This window comes from Coturnix japonica, chromosome 1, assembly GCF_001577835.2.
Source record: "Coturnix japonica isolate 7356 chromosome 1, Coturnix japonica 2.1, whole genome shotgun sequence".
NCBI classification, from domain to species: domain Eukaryota; kingdom Metazoa; phylum Chordata; class Aves; order Galliformes; family Phasianidae; genus Coturnix; species Coturnix japonica.
The window spans coordinates 79900045-79920136 of record NC_029516.1 but is presented as its reverse complement, the minus strand read 5'-3'; positions in this window follow the sequence as shown (position 1 = coordinate 79920136).

Sequence of the window (20092 nt, the reverse complement as noted above, 5' to 3'; positions counted from 1 at the left end):
GTCTGTAGAAGAGTGCAGTTGCATCGCTATCATTAGCACCAGGATGATTTTTAATTTTATTTCTTAGAGTTTTACTAGCTGCATGTTTTGGAACAATTTATTGGTCTTGATCTCTCTACCCTTTCTTGATCTTGCAAGATTTCACTGTGGTGCAGATACGAGGACTGCACAAAGAAAATCCTTCATCAGGTGGTTTACATTTACTTGCTTGGCTGCAGCTCTTCAGGATGGGAAGAGTTTTGCAGAAACTCAATTCATGGACACACAGGGGCACATCTTTACATCCACTGGAAGAATCTGGCTATTAGCCAGACACTTTTTTTTTTTTTAAAGCATTGTTTATGAGTTTTATACTTGTTTTCCTTTTTTCCCTGTCTTAGATTAAGAAGTGTTCAAAGTCCAAAGGGAAAGAGGGAATGAAAACAGTCATGTAGGGGGCTGCGAAGAACAACATTACTGTGAAGCTGGGATAATAAACAATGACCCATGATGATCATTACTGAGCAGCCACAAAAGTGTTGGGAAAAAGGGAAACATCATTCAGCTGCAATGGGCTCTCTAAGCAGTGGCTCCTACAGCAGCTGAACATCCGCTCAGGTGGCTGGAAATTCAGTAGGGCTTGTGGGGCTCAGACATGCCTGGGGTTTTGCTATTAGAAAGTTTGATGTCCTCTCGGCACTGACAGCAGGAACACATCTGAAGTTATAGAGCATCTGTTCAGTTCCCTTTTCGAATGCTGATCGTAGGCTCAGCACAGAGAACATTGAATGGTAACCCCTGTGTACTTCCTGACTGATACAGGATGCTGTCTCCCACAGCAATAAAGGAAATGATCGCCTCCCATATACATTCAAGTAATATTAATAAAATAAGAAGTAAGTAATAATAACCAGACCTATATGAAATACGCACTTCATGAACCAAAATGAAACTGGAGAAATGGCTAAGCATAAAAGGTCAAGGCTCATAAACTGAACATAATCTCCTGTGCTTTACGCCTTCCTCCTCACAAGCAAATTAAATTTTAATGATTTTTTTGGGAGCTCTTACTACTAAATACTCTTTCCAGCCTTATGTATGAATGACAGAATAACCCTAAGGCCAAAGCCCACGTGCTTTTACATGAAAAGTGTTAGACTATTCCCTAATGTACATAGCATGCAACATAACAGTCCTGATGGGGTGGTGTGAGCAAATGGGTTTGAAGGCTTTTGGTCTGAGCTGTGGAAGCCGAGATTGTTGCTCCAATGTAGACAGCTCAGTGAAAATACAAGGGTGCAGTGTTCACTTTGCATAAGATTAAATACCGGCACCAACTATAAGATTTGGGGAGATCAGGCTTGAAGTATTCAGCACAAGTAATTCATGAATATATGCTAGCAACTTCAAGACATTATTTTGGAACACAAATATGTCTTTTTTTTATTTTATTTTATTTAGTCTAGTTCAGTATTAACTTGTCTTTGTCATTCTGAACACTATCCGGCACCTGTAATTTACGATGACAAAAGAAGATTAAGACTTCAAATGGGTCCTAAGATATTTATTTATTTATTTGCAAAGATTTATGCCTGCATACAGCCTTCAAACTGTTACACATATTGAGTCATACAGGGACATAAATCAACAACAGCATGAAATTAATGGGGACTCCAGCAAAGAAAGGCTTGGAGAGCTCATCTAGTGGTCTAGGAAATTCTAGTACTTGTAGGAACTTTCCTTCTAAAGCAAAGAAGCTTCTAGTGAGATTATGGTAAAGCAAAAGAACTTTACTTGAAATACAGTACAGGCTGAGGAACCACGCAAACTCAAGCCAGCTGCTTGCCCTACTGGTCAAACTATAGGTGGCTCCTTAATCTTAAGTCATTTATTCATTCAAACTGCTGTATGTATGACAATCAAAATTTGAAGCAGATTTTAAAGAACTGTCTACTGTTTGCCTTTATCCAACTATTTAACCTAGTTATTCAGTCTGTCCATTTGTATAAAAGTTAATTGTTTCCACACAAAAAAAATCAACACAAATATACAAAGTCACAGTGGTTTGCATTACTACTATTTTTTATCAATTTTCAGACAAAATGCAACTTCATTATAAAAGTTAGTGTTCCTAAAGGTATTCCATACTGTTTCAGATGCATCAAATGAATTTACAAGAGAAAGGGATAGTTTCTCCTGACTGTATTCTAAACCACTGAAATATAAAGCTTCTAAGTACAATCATAATAAACATATTTCTACTCTCCACATGCACATCACCATTCAATAAAACAAAAACAAAACACAAAGCACAATGTTTCTATGAAATCGAATGGTTTTACAGATGAGAAACCTGAAAAAAAGATCCCCCCAAATCAGCAGAGGAATCTCAAATAGAACTTCTTACCAGCTCTTCCTACACCAGTTGCCACACACACACAGGGAACTAATGTTAGTTTTTCAATTTCTGTTGCTTACAAATATGGGAAATGTGACTGACAAAAAACGAGAGGAAGCAAAAAATGCATAAATACATGAAGCAAGACTTCTCTAATGTGAGACTATTGTGATGATAATTACAAAACAAGCCTCTCAATAAAGATCAGATCGTCTCAAGGTCATTATCACACTTGCAGAAACCCCAAGCATCGCTGACTTTTCACAGCTTTTGTGCTTGCCCATCTGTCATTGCTTCCTCATACGCTGGTGGAATGAATGCAATAGAAACCATCAGTGTAATTAACAGGTCTGCTATCTCCGGAGGTGCCCCCTTTTGTGGAGTGCAGCTCTAATGTATTCTTTAGAGGCACACAGTGCAGCCAGGAGCTCTCGTGTGCTCCCAGAAAACCATGCTTCACAGCTTCAGCCTACACTGCATACTTGCTGGGTTAGAGACACTTTCCCCCCATGCCATGAGAAATGCATTTTGTTGAAGAACTGATTATCATTCAGCTTTCCAGCCTAAACACAGACTAATGGCATGCTCTAATAAACTCACCAAATGAATAAAGACTTTGATTATAAACTCCAGAAATTCTAAGCCAGAAATTGCTGTACCTTCTCTTTTCCACTACTTATAGAGGTAGTGGAAATACTACACCTCTTTGCACAGGCTCCTATCTGTAAGTTCTGCTTGAAAACATTTCCTTGCACAAACAGGCGGATCCTCAAAACCACACATCCACTTATCTACTTTTGGAGAATTTGATCTTAAAAGAGACAGGAAGCTGCAGATACTCCCCTCTATTCACCTCTTCCTCCTCTGAGATGGAAAACAGGGACTTGTTCTTTAGGAATGCACAATGCATTGTGTCATCTATGTTCATGTAAAGATAAATTTAAATCCATGTGCTTTTGTGCTGTGGATTTTGCAGCATGTTTCTGAAGTAGCTTTCCACTTGGTCAGTGCATCTGAAGGCTGAGAACCATGCAGCCAATGCTAGGTACCAAATTCAGATTTTACCTTAAAGACAAATTGCTGGTTTTCCTGGGGTGGAACAGTTCTGCATCCCTTGCTTCTACTTTGTGGTTTGGAGAAAAAATGCCTCATGAAGTCTACTGAGTTATATTCAGATTAGATAGTTTTGGAGGGTACTTACTATTGATTTGGTGCTTCACCTAAATTATAGAATCATAGAATGGCCTGGGTTGAAAAGGACCTCAAGTATTATCTAGTCTCAACCCCCCTGCCGTGAGCTGGGCTGCTATCCACTAGACCAGGCTGCCCAGAGACACATCCAGCCTTGATTTATATTGATGCTTTGATGTACCCAGCCTTAAACATATATTCCAGGTCAAGAATGGATATTTATTGGTATTGCAGTGTATTTTACATTATGTATAATTGCTAATAATATATCAGATAGAGATCTGAAGAACTTCTCCAGAGTTAAATGTGTGGGAACACAAATTTCATACCAGTACCGTAAAGGTACCATTGACCTTGTGATTTCTCTGTGGGCAAGCAGTACACCTGTTCTGGATTAAGTAGAAGCCAGGAGAAAGCTATCTAACAAACAACAACAGAACAAGTTTACACTATGGTAACGATGATATAACAAACAAGCCCAGAAGACGGTTGCAAGCCACTGAAGATACTGGAAAAAGAAATCCCCACAGGAGCTACTTCTACTTCAGTTTACAAAACTGACATTCTCAGTTCTATACTTCACACAGAACTGCACATTCTATATCACAGAATGAATTGGATCGGTAGGGACAATGGGGTTCCTACTCCACTGCCATAAGCAAGGGCACATTCCATTACCTGAAAAAATCCCCATCCTGGCCTTGGATGCTGCCTGGGATGGGGCATTAACAGCATATATAGAACATACAGAGTTATGCTACAATGATAATATAGAATCATAGAATTAACCAGGTTGGAAAAGACCTTGAAGATCCTCAAGTCCAACCACAGCCTAACCACAGTACCCTAACTCTAACAACCCTCTGCTAAATCATAGCTTTCTGCAGCACCACATCCAAATGGACTCTTAAACAGCATCCAGGGATGTATATATTGTCATCTCAGTGCCCACTTGTTTATGAGCTCAGTCTTACCTCCCTGTCTCACTCCATTAATATTCTGCCTTTGTTTTAAGAAGGTAATATCCCTTTTATATTTCTATTAGATTAAAGCAGCACAGTTATATTTCTATTATTCATTTAGCAGTACTCATCACGCTTGGTAACAGAAACCAGTACATAGACATAACTATTCACAGGCCTGCTGTTCATTTCACCAGCATTTTACAATGCCAGAATTAGGTTGTTTTTTTCTTTATTGTGAACTATAGGTTGAAAGATAGTCTACCTCTGGACAGCTAAATTTCAGGCCCATGTCTTATCATCAGAGATAGATCCTAACTTCAGAGTCCTGAATTGCTCTCAGAAGAAGCATTTCTGTCTTTGTGTTGACTATATTGGGAGCTTCATCTTCTGAAGCACTCACAGACACTTCAAATACGATGAGTTGCAATAACACAATGTTAGAAGATATTTCAAATAAGTAAGATGTAGGAGTTTATCTTTTAAAGGATGGTTACAGACACCAAACGTAGTATTTAATCTAGGCTAGGACTTATGATATATGCACTTTTACAGTCCTCTAGCAATAGTGCAACTAAAGCAAATGCAAAAGCTCAGGACTTCAATCCAAAAAGAACTAGAAAATGAAGACTTAAATTGTCCTTTAAAAATTCATCTCTGTGTAGCACAAATATTTATTATAGGTGACTGCCATGCTGGCCAAATAAAAGAGCTAATGCTGAATTTTCATTAGCTCTTCATCAAATCTTCTGATTACATCTACCTTTATATAAATCACAAATGCTTCACTTATTTCTGTACTGAATATTCCTATTCTGCTTCTTACCAAGTGTGTGATTGACATTTTTGATGGTGGTGATCATTGTTACTCTTGGTGGTGGTGGTTATTTATCAGGGCAGATGGAGCAGTTGTCTTCAAACCAGTTTTTCCTTACACCAGCAGTAGTTATAAGCCAGTAGGACTGGCTGTATTTTAAGAGTAAGGATGGGAGCATAAAATACAAAAATACTAAATTTTCCTCAGTGGGATATGAAAGAGGGGAGAAATCAGATGAAGCTTAAAGTAGAGACTAATAATGTTTTCAGTTGAGGCTAGGGAAGGCAGAGCAAATCAGTGCCCATCCATGCAGAGGACAAGCTGATGGAGTTTTGCAGCCAGCCACAGTGAGATCAGCAAGCACAAACAAGCTGTGTTCCTACCTCATCTCTTGTTCAGTCCCCCTACATTGTCCCATCTCTGTGTTTCGCCTTGTAAAATTATACTTGTCTGGGCTGTTTCTGTTACAAGTCTCTGTAGTGCTTTCCATCTTTCACAGGGTGAGATTACTTATCCTGTGGCCTTTCTTTCTTGTGCAGATGTCTAAACCTATATACGCCTGTCGTATATCTATTAAGCCCTTCCTGTGAAGATCTAATCTATCTGCCACCAGCAATCTGCAGAACAGCTGTGAATGGCAGAGCCATCCTGCTAAATGTGACCAACACTAGCTATCTGGGGCCAGGGGTAGCATTTAATTTCCGGCTAAATGAACAGATCAATGACTTTTACTTGCATGAAAATTCACATTTCATATATTTCACTGCATGTGTCTATCTAGCACAAGCTGGCATCAGGACATCTGGATAAAAAAAAAAAAGAAAAAGAAAAGATGGGTGCTGTTTGCAGCCCTGATAGCTGCCTTGTGCCTTTAAAAACTGACCAAAGGTACCATTAGAAGAATACCGTAAATGTCAGTCAAGGCTAATTAGCATCTATAAAAGTACTTCCTGGCAATAATTGATTTCTTAATCCAGATCCCAATCTGCTCTACTGATATTCTTTAATGACTTTCTGAAGTCAGTGATAACAAATTGGATAAGAAAAGATGTTTTCGTCAACCCAGAGGATTCACAGGAGACACAAAGACTGAGTTAACATGATGCTGTTGCCAAGAGTGACTGAGCAAACAGTGTTTGCAATTACAATTCACTCCCCTAACTCAGTTTCCAGCAAAGCAGCAGCACTTTAACTTTAATTATGGCTGCCCCAGAGTAAGGGAGGAGGAAAAAATTGCTTTCCATTACTTATTCGTTCTTTCGACTTTCACACTCCTCAGCAATCTTGATCATGTAATTAAACTCCAAAGCCTATTTGCTAACAACCTATGGTCAAAACTCAATGGAAGAGGATAACAATTCTGCTGTTGGGTACCCTCTTTCCTGTAGGGCTGGTTTCTGCCAGAGTGCTTCCTTTACAGAAATTACATTATGCCATAATCAGGTCGTTTGGAAGTGAGGTGTTTTGTAGGTATCTGGCAAAGCATAATGCCTTGCTACTACAACTGCTTTAATTGTCCATTTTTTCCCGTGACTTCCATTGAAATAGGAAAGGGTAAATTCAGTTGTGGCAATGGCCAGCAATCATTTGTGCCTGATCCTAGTCCTCTACTCAAGGCTGATGTTCAGCTGTAAAAGTAGTAGCAAACTATAACATCAGTGAAAACAGCACATAGCATAGAGAAAGAGCTCTGCGCCCAGTAAGGAAAGGAAAACATCATTGAAAAAAAATAATATTCAATTACAAAGATTCAGAAATCTAAATCATAAAAAACATTCCCAAGATTGTTTTATATTGCTTTCTGGCTTATATCTACAAACTGCAATATGCAGACATATAAACTGATTTTTCTTCTACTATTGAAAAATAACAGAAACAAAGCAAAACTTTTGATGGAGTTTCTATAGAGAGGAAAAGTTGGTGAGTTTAAATTGCAAGTAAGCTTAGAGAAGCAGCACAGTTCTGCCATTTCAACAGCCTCATGCCCCCCCCCCCCCCTTTGCCTTGTTAATCAGCCTGGGAATTGATAGCATTCTGTGTCTGCAACAATAGGAAACATGAACACACATGGAGTGGGACCCATCATGAACGGCAGGACCCCTAGACCACAGTCCACCATGGACAACAGCAGCATTAACCTGTCAGCTCTCACTACAGCCTCCAAACCTAACTTTCATCACCCTTTCTCCCAAAAGAGAGATTTAAGTGGAATAAAACACAGAGAAACAATACTTTAAGAGTGGTGACACCCAAACCAGGAGCACTGGGGCCCAGCACCTCCAAAGCAAGAGGCATGTTCAGGCCATGCTCCTATTGTCTGCCCTGTGTGAGGCTGCAGGGACAGAGATGTGGCACCTATGCAGGAACCAGGCTTTGTACAGTGCTACAACTTCACCCTGTCTCTTCCCTATGAAGGATGACCCTTGTCATAGCCAAAAGCAGTTGGACACACCCTCCAGCATGGAGCAGGACACATGGAGGTTGCAGAGGGATAAGGGCCCTGTCCAGGCACCATAACGGACTCTAACTTCTCTACACTGAGCAATACTCAAGGTAGAGCTTCCTGTTTCTGCCACAGAAAGCACTTGCTCTACTTCTCATGCACTCAAGACACAGAGGACAAGCAAGTCCCACCACCCACCCAACATCAGCACTTACCACTTGAGAGGCTGCACATATGGGAGGGGAGGGCTCCTAGTTTTCACATATGTGGTAGTTATCACTTGAGCTGGGTGCAGACCTGGGGAAGAGGACTGAGTGTTTCCTCCCCACTTTTTATAGGTCACATCTAATGAAGTTGCAGACAGGTGTGTGGTACTGGGGCCAGCTGCAGTGTGAATGGGAGAGGCAGGCAGAAAGCCAGGTCTCAGAGGTGTTGGAAAGAAGGAGACTTTTGCAGGGATACACAAGGATGCATATATACAAACCAGGAAGGTGCTGAGAGCTGCTGGGTGAACAGTGGGCATCGAGGAAAGACATGCTCCAGGACCCCAACCTGGTCTTGTTCTGCTCATCTGGCAGCTCTGGGCTCCTGCTTTGTGAGTTTCCTTTTTCTGGTACTTGGTAATTCTGTTTTGCCCCAAATGTGACTTTAAAGTTGGGAAGTCCTTGATAGCTCTCAAGAAGCAATTTTAAAAGGAAAGGCTCTTTCCAGAGCTCTGGTGATTTTGGAAATCATCATACATATGCTTCTCTAAACCAAACCAGGGTAGTTGTGTGGGGCTTCCCCACCTGAAACCAGCTCAGGCACTGTGAGCCACAGCTGAAGGGCAATGAGAGCAGTCAGACTTCCTTAGCTGCCTCAGATCCCTGAGTGTGTGGTAAGGCTTTTCCTTCCATTGATGAATGCTGCCTTTTTTCCCCAGCACCTAGGAATGTTATACAATGCCCATGTCATTGTTTTGCCCACAGTTTTATTTTGGTTTCAATGAGTTAGTGAACCTAATGTCAATTAAAGCACTGTCAGTATTTTAATTCTCTGGGAAGATGTATCATTCTTAGCGCGCCCTAATCTTGAATTTCAGCTTTCTTCCAGGCATAGACCTTTGCTAAGTACACACGGACAAAAGCTCCAAATTATGCCGTGGTCTGGTGATTCTGAGCAAAATGTGCCCTAGGGCTTAGCCTGAGAGCATTGACTCATTTTCCTTGGTGACCCAAGACAGATAACTAGCAGCTAGGCTTCCAGAGGTGAAAGGCTGCTGTCACTAAGCCACTGCAGCAACTTAATTGAATGTTTTCTCCCAGCACTACCAGCGAAGACTGCTTTTACTATTTGCTCTGTGTTGGGATTAGTATGGAGTATTTGCCTGGCTTGGCTCTGAACAAAAACTGTAAAAGGAAAAAAAAAGTTTGCAATTACTTATTGAGTGCCATTCTGACATATCCAAGGGTCATTCGCACAGCCTTCCAGTCCCTCTAGGTCAAAACTCATTTCTGCTTTGGTAAATCACACACAGGGTGGCTTTGTTGCATGTTATGACCTGTCTCAGTTCCACAGATCATCAGGCATCTAAATTAAAGAGCAGAAACTCCATCATGCCTTTTATTTCTGTTTTCCTGCAGAGCTCTTGTTTTTGTATTTTCATTCTCTCTCGTATTTTTCTTTTTTCTTTGTGATTGCAGACAAACAGAAGGGCTTCATCTGTAATATTTTCCTCGCTTAGGTTTCCTTATTTCTAATTTTCCACTGAGGTGAGGGGAGGGAGGAGCCTGGAGTCACCAGGATGTTCATTAATTTCCTGGAAGGGCAATGCAGATCAGCTCACTGTCTGAGTGGGTAGTGCTTGCTTTTCTTCCCCACCCCTTCATGCTCGCGCCCTCATAATGGAGATGGAGGAGAGATAATAAGAGAAGGAACAAGCAACCCTCCACCATTTGTGAAACTAATGAGCCCCTTCATTTGGTCTCATTATGAATATGCCACCTCTGGCACAGGGCTCTGGTTCTGTTCCTGGCTACAGCCACATCAATTTTGAGGCATGCTGATGCATTACTAGCAGCCAAATCTCTTCCTTTCGGGCCTTTTTTTTTTGTCGTACTATCTGGGACATTTCCCTTTGTATTGCTCTTCCTCTGAGAAGCACAGAAGCCTAGATTGAAAAGTAATGAGACTATTAATTAGGTCTTCTCTAAAGGAGGGCTATCCTGACTGGGTGTTGTCTCTGTCTTGCTCTTTGTTCCAGGCATGTTCTGCAAGATTAATTCTTGTTTACACAGATTAATACAAGTATCTCCAGCTAGAAAAAAAATTTAAAAAAAAAAAAAAAAAAAATTATATCAGCCTGAATAAACAGCCTGATTCTTCTGGAGGTGGACAGCTGAGATTCACATAGAGGAGATGCATGCAACTCTTCATCTTCCACGTCTTCCTTGCACTCATCTCGGTAGGAAAGCATCGTTCCTGTTTTGAAGATTTGATGCTGAAGTAGTTGCTATATGTAGTAAAGAAATACAAACATTACAAAGACTGCCTGTCATCTTTTGATGTTTTTGTACTGTTGAGGAGTGGGAATCTGTTTTCATCTGTTTCCTGGCTATTTGGAGATCTCTCTGAAATGAGTCAGTGGTCTCATGCTAGTTCAGAGGAACTACAGCTACTATCAGCACAGTGACCTCTGAGGACTACTTCAGCCCTGATCATGAGCCTTGCACCTGGCAGTGACCTGGCCCAGCCACTGGGTTGCCACTATAATAACTGATGGCAGATTTCACTTCCTCTGCATAGGAAATATTGGAACAATTCTTAGCCACTGAATCTTTATGCTTTCACATTATTTCCCTCTTCCTGCTTTTAAATCTCTATACATAACAGTAAAAAAAGCCCCTTGTCTGCATTTCATCCCATCATTAGCAAGTATCACATGTATCACAATGAACAATAAACAAAATAAAACTTTCTCCTAAGAACCAAAACAAAACTGAAAAACTTTTCCTATTGAGTAATTTTATTATTCAGTGACCTTTATTATTAAATGTCTTAAGTTTCCAAACTGGCTTTCCAGATGCATATTCTACCTTGAAATGGAGCCACACGTAATCAGAGAAAATATCACAAAATAACGCAAAAGAACTAAAAGCTCTAGAAGAAAAAAAATAAATAAAATAACGTAAGAATAGTGAATGAAAAAGATATTATGAGATCTGACTGAAAATAACAGGTTGTTTTGTTGGATTGGATTTATTTGAGTAGACAAAGTTTTGAGCCTTGATTCTATTCCTGGCAACTATGCCCATAGATGTTTGGTCGTAGAACACTTTACAACATCTATTTCACTTGACATAAGCCATAAAACTTTCTTAACTTCCTTAACAAACTTAAAGCCTACAATAAAAGCCCAAAAGCTAGAATTATTGCCAAGAAGCCAATAAGCCACTTTCCCAACATAACAGGAAAAAAAAATCAATAAAAGTCCCAACTAACTCTAAGCAGACTGCTATGTTCCATACCACAGAAGGCAGTGAAAAAAAAGAACAAAATCTAGGGCCTACACTATTTTCTAGTAACATGAGCAGAAGGAAAAATCCTCTTCTAGTCCCAGATTTGTCAGCTGTGCTTTGTGAACTGGATACAAAATAATGATCACCATATGAATTTCTACAGCTTTTAGGAATACTGGGATGCTCTGTCCTTTCATCATGTTTCTGTCAGCTCTTCCACTGTGTCAAAAGAGTGTGGGGAAAAGAATGGTTTCAAAGATGTAAATGGGGGAGAAGTGACAAAGTAAGCAACTAATACAGGCCTTCAAATAGCACCAGTACAAAACAAACAGCATGCAATCAGTGATTGCAACTACTTTAAATTCCTTTTAACAATAGAGCTTCCTCATCCAGTCTCAAAAACTCCATCTGAAAATAGCTTATTCTCTTCTAAGTGTAAGTGAAGTTTCAGAACTCTGTTCTGGTGATTGGAAACCTTCTAATTTCCAGTCTAAACTTGCTTGTAACTACTTGATTGTCTCTTCCTCTATAATGATAATCTCTCCTTACCCCCTATATATATATTCACATCTCTTTGGTCAGCTTTTTTCTTGTTTCATAAACTAAATTCTCCTTTCACAAGAGATCGCTCCTGTGAGACAGAACTCCAACAGAGAACTCCATTCACTTCTTCATCCTGTAAGGTTTTTGTCTGCATCTCTGTTGATTCCATTTATTTTTCTTCAGCACTGATGACAAGAACTATGTGTGTTACAAATTTTCCTTTTCTTACCACTATAATATACACTTAGGTATCCTGAACACTATTAAAGTTTATCCTTGATTTTTTATAACTCTGTTTTGCAGCTCTGCCATCATATAAACATATCACTGAGTTAATCCACCTGAGTCCCCTTCCTCTTCTGCCACCTCTAGTTCATGAATTCTTACTGGACATTGACAAAAGTCCATCCAGCGGTTTTTGGCTGAGGCTTGCTATGACTTGTTCATGCTATTCTGCTATCACTTTTTATAGTACCTTCATGTTGTTTCACAGCCAAACATGTTTCAGCTGTAAATGCTTCAAAAAATACCTGTCATAAAGACCCAAATAGCATTGATATGGTATCTTCCTAAACCAACTCCTCAGCTAATCTTTGAATCTGCAATATTTAATACCAGAGCAAGAGAATGCTAATCATTTCCCTTCTTTCCTTTCTTATCTATTTATCTATCTGTCTATCTAGGGATCTAGCTCCAACACATCCTGATTAAGCAGTGAAGAATGGGATTTGGATTTTTATGAAAAATACTCTATTGTCCACAGTGGAATAAATCACTGATTTAGAACTGTATCTTGCTGACAATGATTTAAATTATCAGTCTCATTAAAAAGCTGAGGTTATGACATAAGGTTAGGATAGTCAGCAAAAAGTGTTACAAGTCTAAAATGGTATCTGCGTGCAGTTCAGTTTTCTATATGTGTAAGATAAAGGTTAGGAGGGCAAACATTCCAGTTAAAACATGTCCTACAGCTCAGTAATAAAATTATGGAATGTACCTTGCTCATGAGGATAATCTGATTTGCAGTACAGATTATTTTTCCCCCATTTATACAGCTATTTGAAGTCTGATCATCAGGTAACTTCTATTTGAAACTGTTTCGGCCTTCTGAAAAGTCCCTCAATTTCCTTGTAAATACTTAGGTCTCTGGTACTCAACAACTTAGAAATTCCATTTTCAAAAATGAAATGGTTAAACATCTTCAAGCAAAAGAAAAGAAAGATTTTCAGTACTGTGAAGGAAGGTTTAGTTTCTATAAATACTGGCCTATTTCCTGTTCATTTGAAAATATCTGTAATGTGGGATGCATGTCTGTACAGTAGCTAATTCAGAAGGGGTCATAGAGGTTTCAGATTTCCTTTTGGAAATTGCCAATTAGCAGATTTTACATTGAGTTCATTTTTCCTCAGTGGCACATCATTGTAGAATGACAAATTACAGGAAGATATTTAATACTATATCATAAATGATGAGAAAAACTCAAGCAACTTTGGGTGGGCTTCAATTGATATCAAATGTTTTGACATTAATCTTCCCTGTAATAAGATATGTTTCACAGATAGCTACAATTCCATGGTACAAGAGTTTTAATAAGTAGGAGTTCTAGGAGTACTAATAAACATGGAAATAAGAGAGATCCAATTCTATACATAAAAAGCCCTAAATTCACTTATGTGGTCTGAACTTTTCAAGAGTATGATCAAAGCTAGGCAGAGTGAATGGAAAGGCTCTGGAACAGGCTTGATGTGTTGACAGCTAGAGAGATGCTCTGAAACCATCTGAAAATAAATTCAAGGTCTGATAGGACACCGTGGCAAAAGAGATACTATTGCTTCATTCTCCTCCATGTCAGGAAATTATCTCTGAGCTGTCAGTGTTGGTTTCTCATTTTAGTGTTTACGTTTCTGGCTCATCTCTCACCAAATGGTTTTCCTTTGTATATATGACAATTGATTAGTAATAAAAAGCAACAGGGTTATAAAAGTAACACACTTTGCATCTATAATATGAAATATTCCTGCACATAGCCAAGTCTTATCTTCTTCAAATAATATCCACCACACTACAGATAAAGCAAAGAGCCAAATTAGTTTCTGCTAACATGGGGCCTTTGCACTTTAACATTCTCTTATCCAGTCTCAGCATTAGTTAGAAATTTTTAACTTTCTCCTGGGCTCTGATCCACCTTAAAAGCAGCAGTCGTATTCCAGTCGATTTGGTGAGATGAATGTTATTTACACTTCAGTTTACACCTTTTTCTAAGATTTCATAAGAGAATAAATCCACACTTCCAGGGATGGCTGTGCATGAGGAAGTCTGGGGTTGTTAAGCAGAAGTGTTAGACACGTATGGGAATGTATTAGTAAGGGTCACACCTCCATCTTAAGATTTTTTTTAGTGACAGCGAGAGCATAAAAGACAGCAGGATGGCAGAGATATTGATCGCGTGTCATTTTTTCTTCTTCATAACCATGTTTTTGAGATTGTTAAGCACTGCTATTCAACAGCCTAGATGGGTCATATCACCTAGGCACATAAGAGACTTGGGATTAAAGCTTTGATGAAGAAACACCTTTAAATTACATATATAATGTCTATGCTACCTATGCAAAAGCCAAGAAGTATTTAATGTATGCTTAAAATGAGATATTATTAAAAGCATTTTTGTGGTACTCATAACATTAATTATTTAGAGCACCAAGTTGTAATTGACAGCATTCTTTCAAAACTGTCATACCTTCATGAGTGAGATAGAAAGAATCTTGTAAAGGCTATGCTAAAATGAAACAGATAAACATCAGTGCATTGTGTCACTTTTATTCTCGACTCCTTTCCCTTTCCTTCCCATCTTTTCTCACATGCAATGTCAACAGTTTTCCTGGCCATCACAGAAATTACAATCACAGAATGGCTTACATTGTAAAGGGCTTCAAACAAAGACTGTCTAATTCCAACCACCTGCCATGGGCAGGGTTGCCACACACTGAATCAGACTACCTAAGGCCCCATCCAACCTAGTTTTGAATGCCTCAAGAGATGGGACATCCACAGTGTCTCTGGGCAGCCTGTGCCACTGCCTTGTCACTCTCTGAGTGAAAAATTTGCACCTAGCATCTAATTAAGTCTCCTCTCTTTTAGTATAAATCCATTCAATATGACTATCAGACTTTATAAATATTGGTCTCCCTCCTGTTTATAAGCACTCTTCAAGTCACCTGCAAACTTGCTAAGGTTGCACTTAATATCACAATCTTCGTTGCTGAAAAAGATATTGAAAAGCACCAGTTGCAAGATGGATACTGAGTGACACCACTTGAGACAACCTCCACCTGGACATATAGCTGTTGACCACAGCCCTCTGGCTACATTCATCCAACCATTTTCTTACCACCAAATAGTCCAGCTTTCAGATCCATGTCTCTCTAATTCAAGGATAAGGATGTGGAGGGGGATCACAGCAAAAGCCTTGCACAAATCCACATAGATGACATCATCTGCCCTTCATTTGTCCAGTGATGCCATCACTCCATAGGTGAGCAAAATTGAGAGGTCTCTGTGCTTGTTTAAGTTGCATCTGCTGCATCTATTCATTGCCTTCTTTGTATCTGTCATGCCTTCCAGAAAGTTGGTCAGGAGGAGAAATCTGGTCTTATGAGTGTTCTTAGCCATCTTGATTATGGTGGAAATAACCCTGTGTCAGCAAGCTGATACAGTTATATCAGCTTCACACTTTCAGGGGTTTCTTTCAGGACAGCTACCCAATCTAGTTAAGCCTGACTTAGCCTTTGTAACAGTAACACAGTGTACAATGCCAACACTCAGCAAATAATTTGACTTCACTCAGAATTTCATAGGGAATCATTTTTCTTATGAACTCCATATTGTGGTCTACTCACAGTTGCGATCAGTATGCTGTGTTTTGGCCAGCTCCTGAGCCAAATTGCCGGAGAAATATTCTGTAATACCCAGTCCTCCTCTTATGGCATAGGAATATAGTCTGTGCTCAAAATCCGTAGAGCTAAAAAATCAACATGTCCTAGATTTTCAACTGCGAAGCAGAAGTACTGTGGTGGCTGGATCCTTGCTTGGTACAGTGCTGCTGTGTTTGAGTAAGGTGGCTCGTTTCTCTCGATGTCACTTCTGGGTGCTTTTCTGTGTTCTTGCTAGGTTTATAAATGTTTAAAGTATTGTGGGACTTCAGCATTGTAACATAAGGAAAAGGTGAGAGAACATCAAATACCCTGGCAGCATATCTTTATTGTATGCCACACGCAGCCAAAGACCAGTAAGCAAACTGAAGATCAAATTTTCCAGATGATAGAGACTAAGGAAGAGGAAAAATATGAGATTCAAGGAGAAAAACAATGCCAGATCCTAGTTTCAGGGAGGGATGACTAGGTTTAGGAGGCTGTTCCATTTGAGTTTGCAAATGATAAAAGAAAACCCATGTTTTTTTCTCAATTGTACTGCCATATTTGTAGAACCATTAAGAAAAGGAATAAACTGATCAAATACAGAGACAAAACACACTCTGTGATAAGTAAAATTGGTGTGCAAAGCACATGACTGTCACTTCAATCATCTGTACACAGTGTGCTGCTCACTGGCTTGGCCAATGCCATCACAAGCACTTGGCTCAGTGGGGTGAGGGAAGTGCTGCATGGGGACAGACCCACCACAGCATCTCTACCACTGAGTTTGGGAAAGAGGAAATGAGAGAGAACTTGCTGATCACGATGGAAACATTTCTTCCTTTGTGAGATGAAGGAAGGTCTTTCTGAGGACTGTCTCTCCTGCTGCACAGGATTTTCTCGACCTTGTCTTCTACATCTGTATCTGATTGACTGCCTGGCTTGACATCCTATATTGTCACGTTGGCTCATCTCTGTCTATTCACATGGAGCTGCAAATCAAGTAAGACTTACCCAATAGAAGCTAAGGCTAACAAGAAGAGACTATTTTTAGCATAAAAGTGAGTTTAACAAATGGATCATGGCTAAGTCAGCATGACAGCCTTGCAGACTAATTAATCGAGACACCAAAAGTGATTTTGTAACAGAGCCAGAATCACTATTACTCCAGGACTCCAGAGCAGGCACATTCTGCAGCTCTGCTCTGTTGTCCAGCTGAAAAAGGCAGCCCAAATATACCTGAAAATCTGTCTCAAGCACACTCTCTAATGTATCCTGCTCCAAGACAGACAATACAATATTTCCTTGTTTTGTTTGGCTTCATTCCTTGTTTGTGCTAGCATTAATTAGAACCCTAATTACTTCCAGCCTTTCTCTCTTTATTATTCAGAGAAGTGTCTAATAACTGCTGAGATAGATCACTCCATACTAAACTGAAGCCCTCTGGCTGAAGAGAAGTATTGAAACCACTCTCTGTAGGGTGACAGGTGACAACGTTGGCACAAAAATATATAACATAAATCAAAACTAGAATCAAGACGTGGTCCATTCTTTGTGGGAATGTGGTAATGATCCCTGGCCAAGCCCTGTCCACGCTTGTGCTTCAGGCACTTAATGGCTACAAAGATTTTTTTAATTCTTGACATGGATTGCTCATAAGAAAACATACGAGGCTCTTTAGTAGCCTCTCCTCCAGATTTTCCCAAAGATCTTTTTAAAGAGCACAGTATGTAACTCCCTGGAAGATAATTTTATAGCAAACAATTTCACAATCATAGACTTTTCCCACAAATGAACTGGCTTTGCCTGCAAGACAACTCCTTTATGCGCTCTTTTTCTTTGAAGTTCTATTCAATTTGGCTGAACCCACATGCCTTTAAAAAGAGATTTTCTCCTGCAGACCATCCTGTTTCAGGAAGTTCTCAGCTCACCATTGCCGAATTTCTCTATTGAAATTATTATGTCAGGAGCTTCTCCCTAGGGAAATTACTGCAATCCAATCACCACAAATGTAAATTAAATCAGCATCCAATATAACCACAGCAGTTTGTGTTTCTCCCCACTCCTTTCTCCCTTTGAGAAATCTAATTCTGGAACTACTGGAATAATTTTCACTCCCCACCTCCCATGGGAAAATAGCTGCAGTGATTTTAGAGCAGATACAGTCTGTAGGAAATTACAGTACAGCTTAGCTGCGATGCTGCGTTCTCTTTCTAGCTCATGTTATTCCACGACATCAGCAGACTTCCTTATGCTCAGCCTTCCACCTTCTCTATTTTTGTTCTGTATTTTCTGTGGTGGAGATAATGCTGGGAATCCCACTGTCTAGGTAAGAACTTGTTTATAGTGTCCCACAGTGGAAAGTTGAAGTTTCTTGGTTACAGGTTTGGGTATCATCATAGGAGCTTAGATTTAGAGTCAGTTGGTAAAAGGTTGGGCATAGCACTTGACCAGCATGAGCCCTACTCCATCCCACACCTAGGTGAAAGGTAGATAATTGTTCAGGTTGAAACAGTGAAAAGCATTAACTGGGAAAAGCACCAGGTTCCACAGATTAGCAATCAGTAAACCAAAGAAAGCGGATGGACTGTTGAGCAAATGCTGAATGAGTAATGGAGAAAGTCAAAAGCTTTTGAAATTGAATATCATAAGAACAAAAACTTCTGGTTTACCAAAATGTTCATATTCTTCAGTCTCTGTCTTTATCCAAGAATAAACTCAGCTTGCGATAGCAAATATGTGTGCAAGAGTCTAGTAACTCAGATAGCAAGAAAGCCAGTGAAATGCCTCCAGCTGTGTCCTCTCAGACATTGAAGAGTCTGCATCATATCTCCTGAAAAAGTCAGTGCTTGAACAAATTCCTCTGAGTGCCACAGTTAGGTAATTTAGCAAGCATCAGGTCCTCTGTAGAACTGTCATAGCCCTTTCTCAGCATAAGTGGTGTTGTCCATAAGACCTGCAATTAGATAACCTGGGATTACAAATATGTAACACTTCACACTGAAGAGCTTTCCTATATTACTACTTATAGGGAAAAAAATACTCTTTAGCATCAAAAATATTATCCTAAAAATGAATACAGTTAATTCAGTTGCTACAAACATTAAGAGAATCCTTGCATGAGTTGCTCTGGATGTGTATGGTCAAGATATATCTCTTGCAGCAAATCTCCAGTCACAAAAATTAGCATGGTCTTACTCCTACGTCATTTAAATATACGCTTTATTCACTCTGTATCAAAGAGTGCAAGAGCTATCATTATTACAGTCACTATTAATAAGTAATTTTCAACCTTAGAACAGTCTGATGTAATGGTGACATTAAAAAAAAACAAAACACACCTCACATCAAAAAGAAGTTCTTCATAATTTCAAACAACTCTGCAGAACTAAAAGTATTGAAAGAATGGAGTGGTTTTCTCTTCCTCAAATGCAGACTACAGCATTATTTGTTCAGCTCTGTCCAGAAATTTTGCCTTCTTTGTAGGTCTTACAGAGAGTATCGTACAAAATATTTCTCTTGCATCACTTAAGGAAACATTAAGCTGACATTATCTTGAGTGGCTGAGGGTGTGCAGACATCCCCCAGCAGTTTGTATTCACAGCTGTTGTTGTGCAAGGCACATCAGTATTGGTGAACGTTCATGTCTTTGAATTAAGATGCAGTACAGTTGGACCATAATGGAAATAAATAACTTCTTTACTCTGTAAGCTTTGACATATTTCCTTTTTTCTTTTTTTTTTTCTTCTTCTTCTTCTTTTTTTTTTTTAATTTTACTTCTCTTACATTTTACATTTCTGACATAAAACTACAGTACTGACATATAACCACAATATAAACTACAGTATTGATACTGAGCAGCTTCGCCTTGTCTCAGAAAGGAAATACTCTGTTTACAGAATTTATAGGCAGCTCTGTTTAACTAACAGGAATTGACTGAAAATTCAAAAAACTCAGAGGTATAAAAGACAAATGAAGCAGTACAACCATTATACAATCTCTAGCACGTAGTGGAGGTCAAAGAAAAAAAATCAGGCTAAATTCTGTAAATTGTGTACATAGGAATAACAAGAAGTAGTGAAAAAGTGCGCTTAAGTGTGCAGCTGTATTCTGAAGGATGGCATCATCCAAGGAGTGATAGAGGCACAGACTGGTAATGTAATGTAAGCAATTAGTTCTGGCAGCTACAAAAGAACTGGTGAAGCAGAAAAATCAGTCTCAAGAACTAATCTGTATCTGCACAATAGCAATGTCTTGATAACACATCTGAAACATGGCAGCTCAAACAGACAGGCCAGAAGACTTATATGGATGCCTCAGATAGCTGTCACCCACTAATGACTCTGAGAGT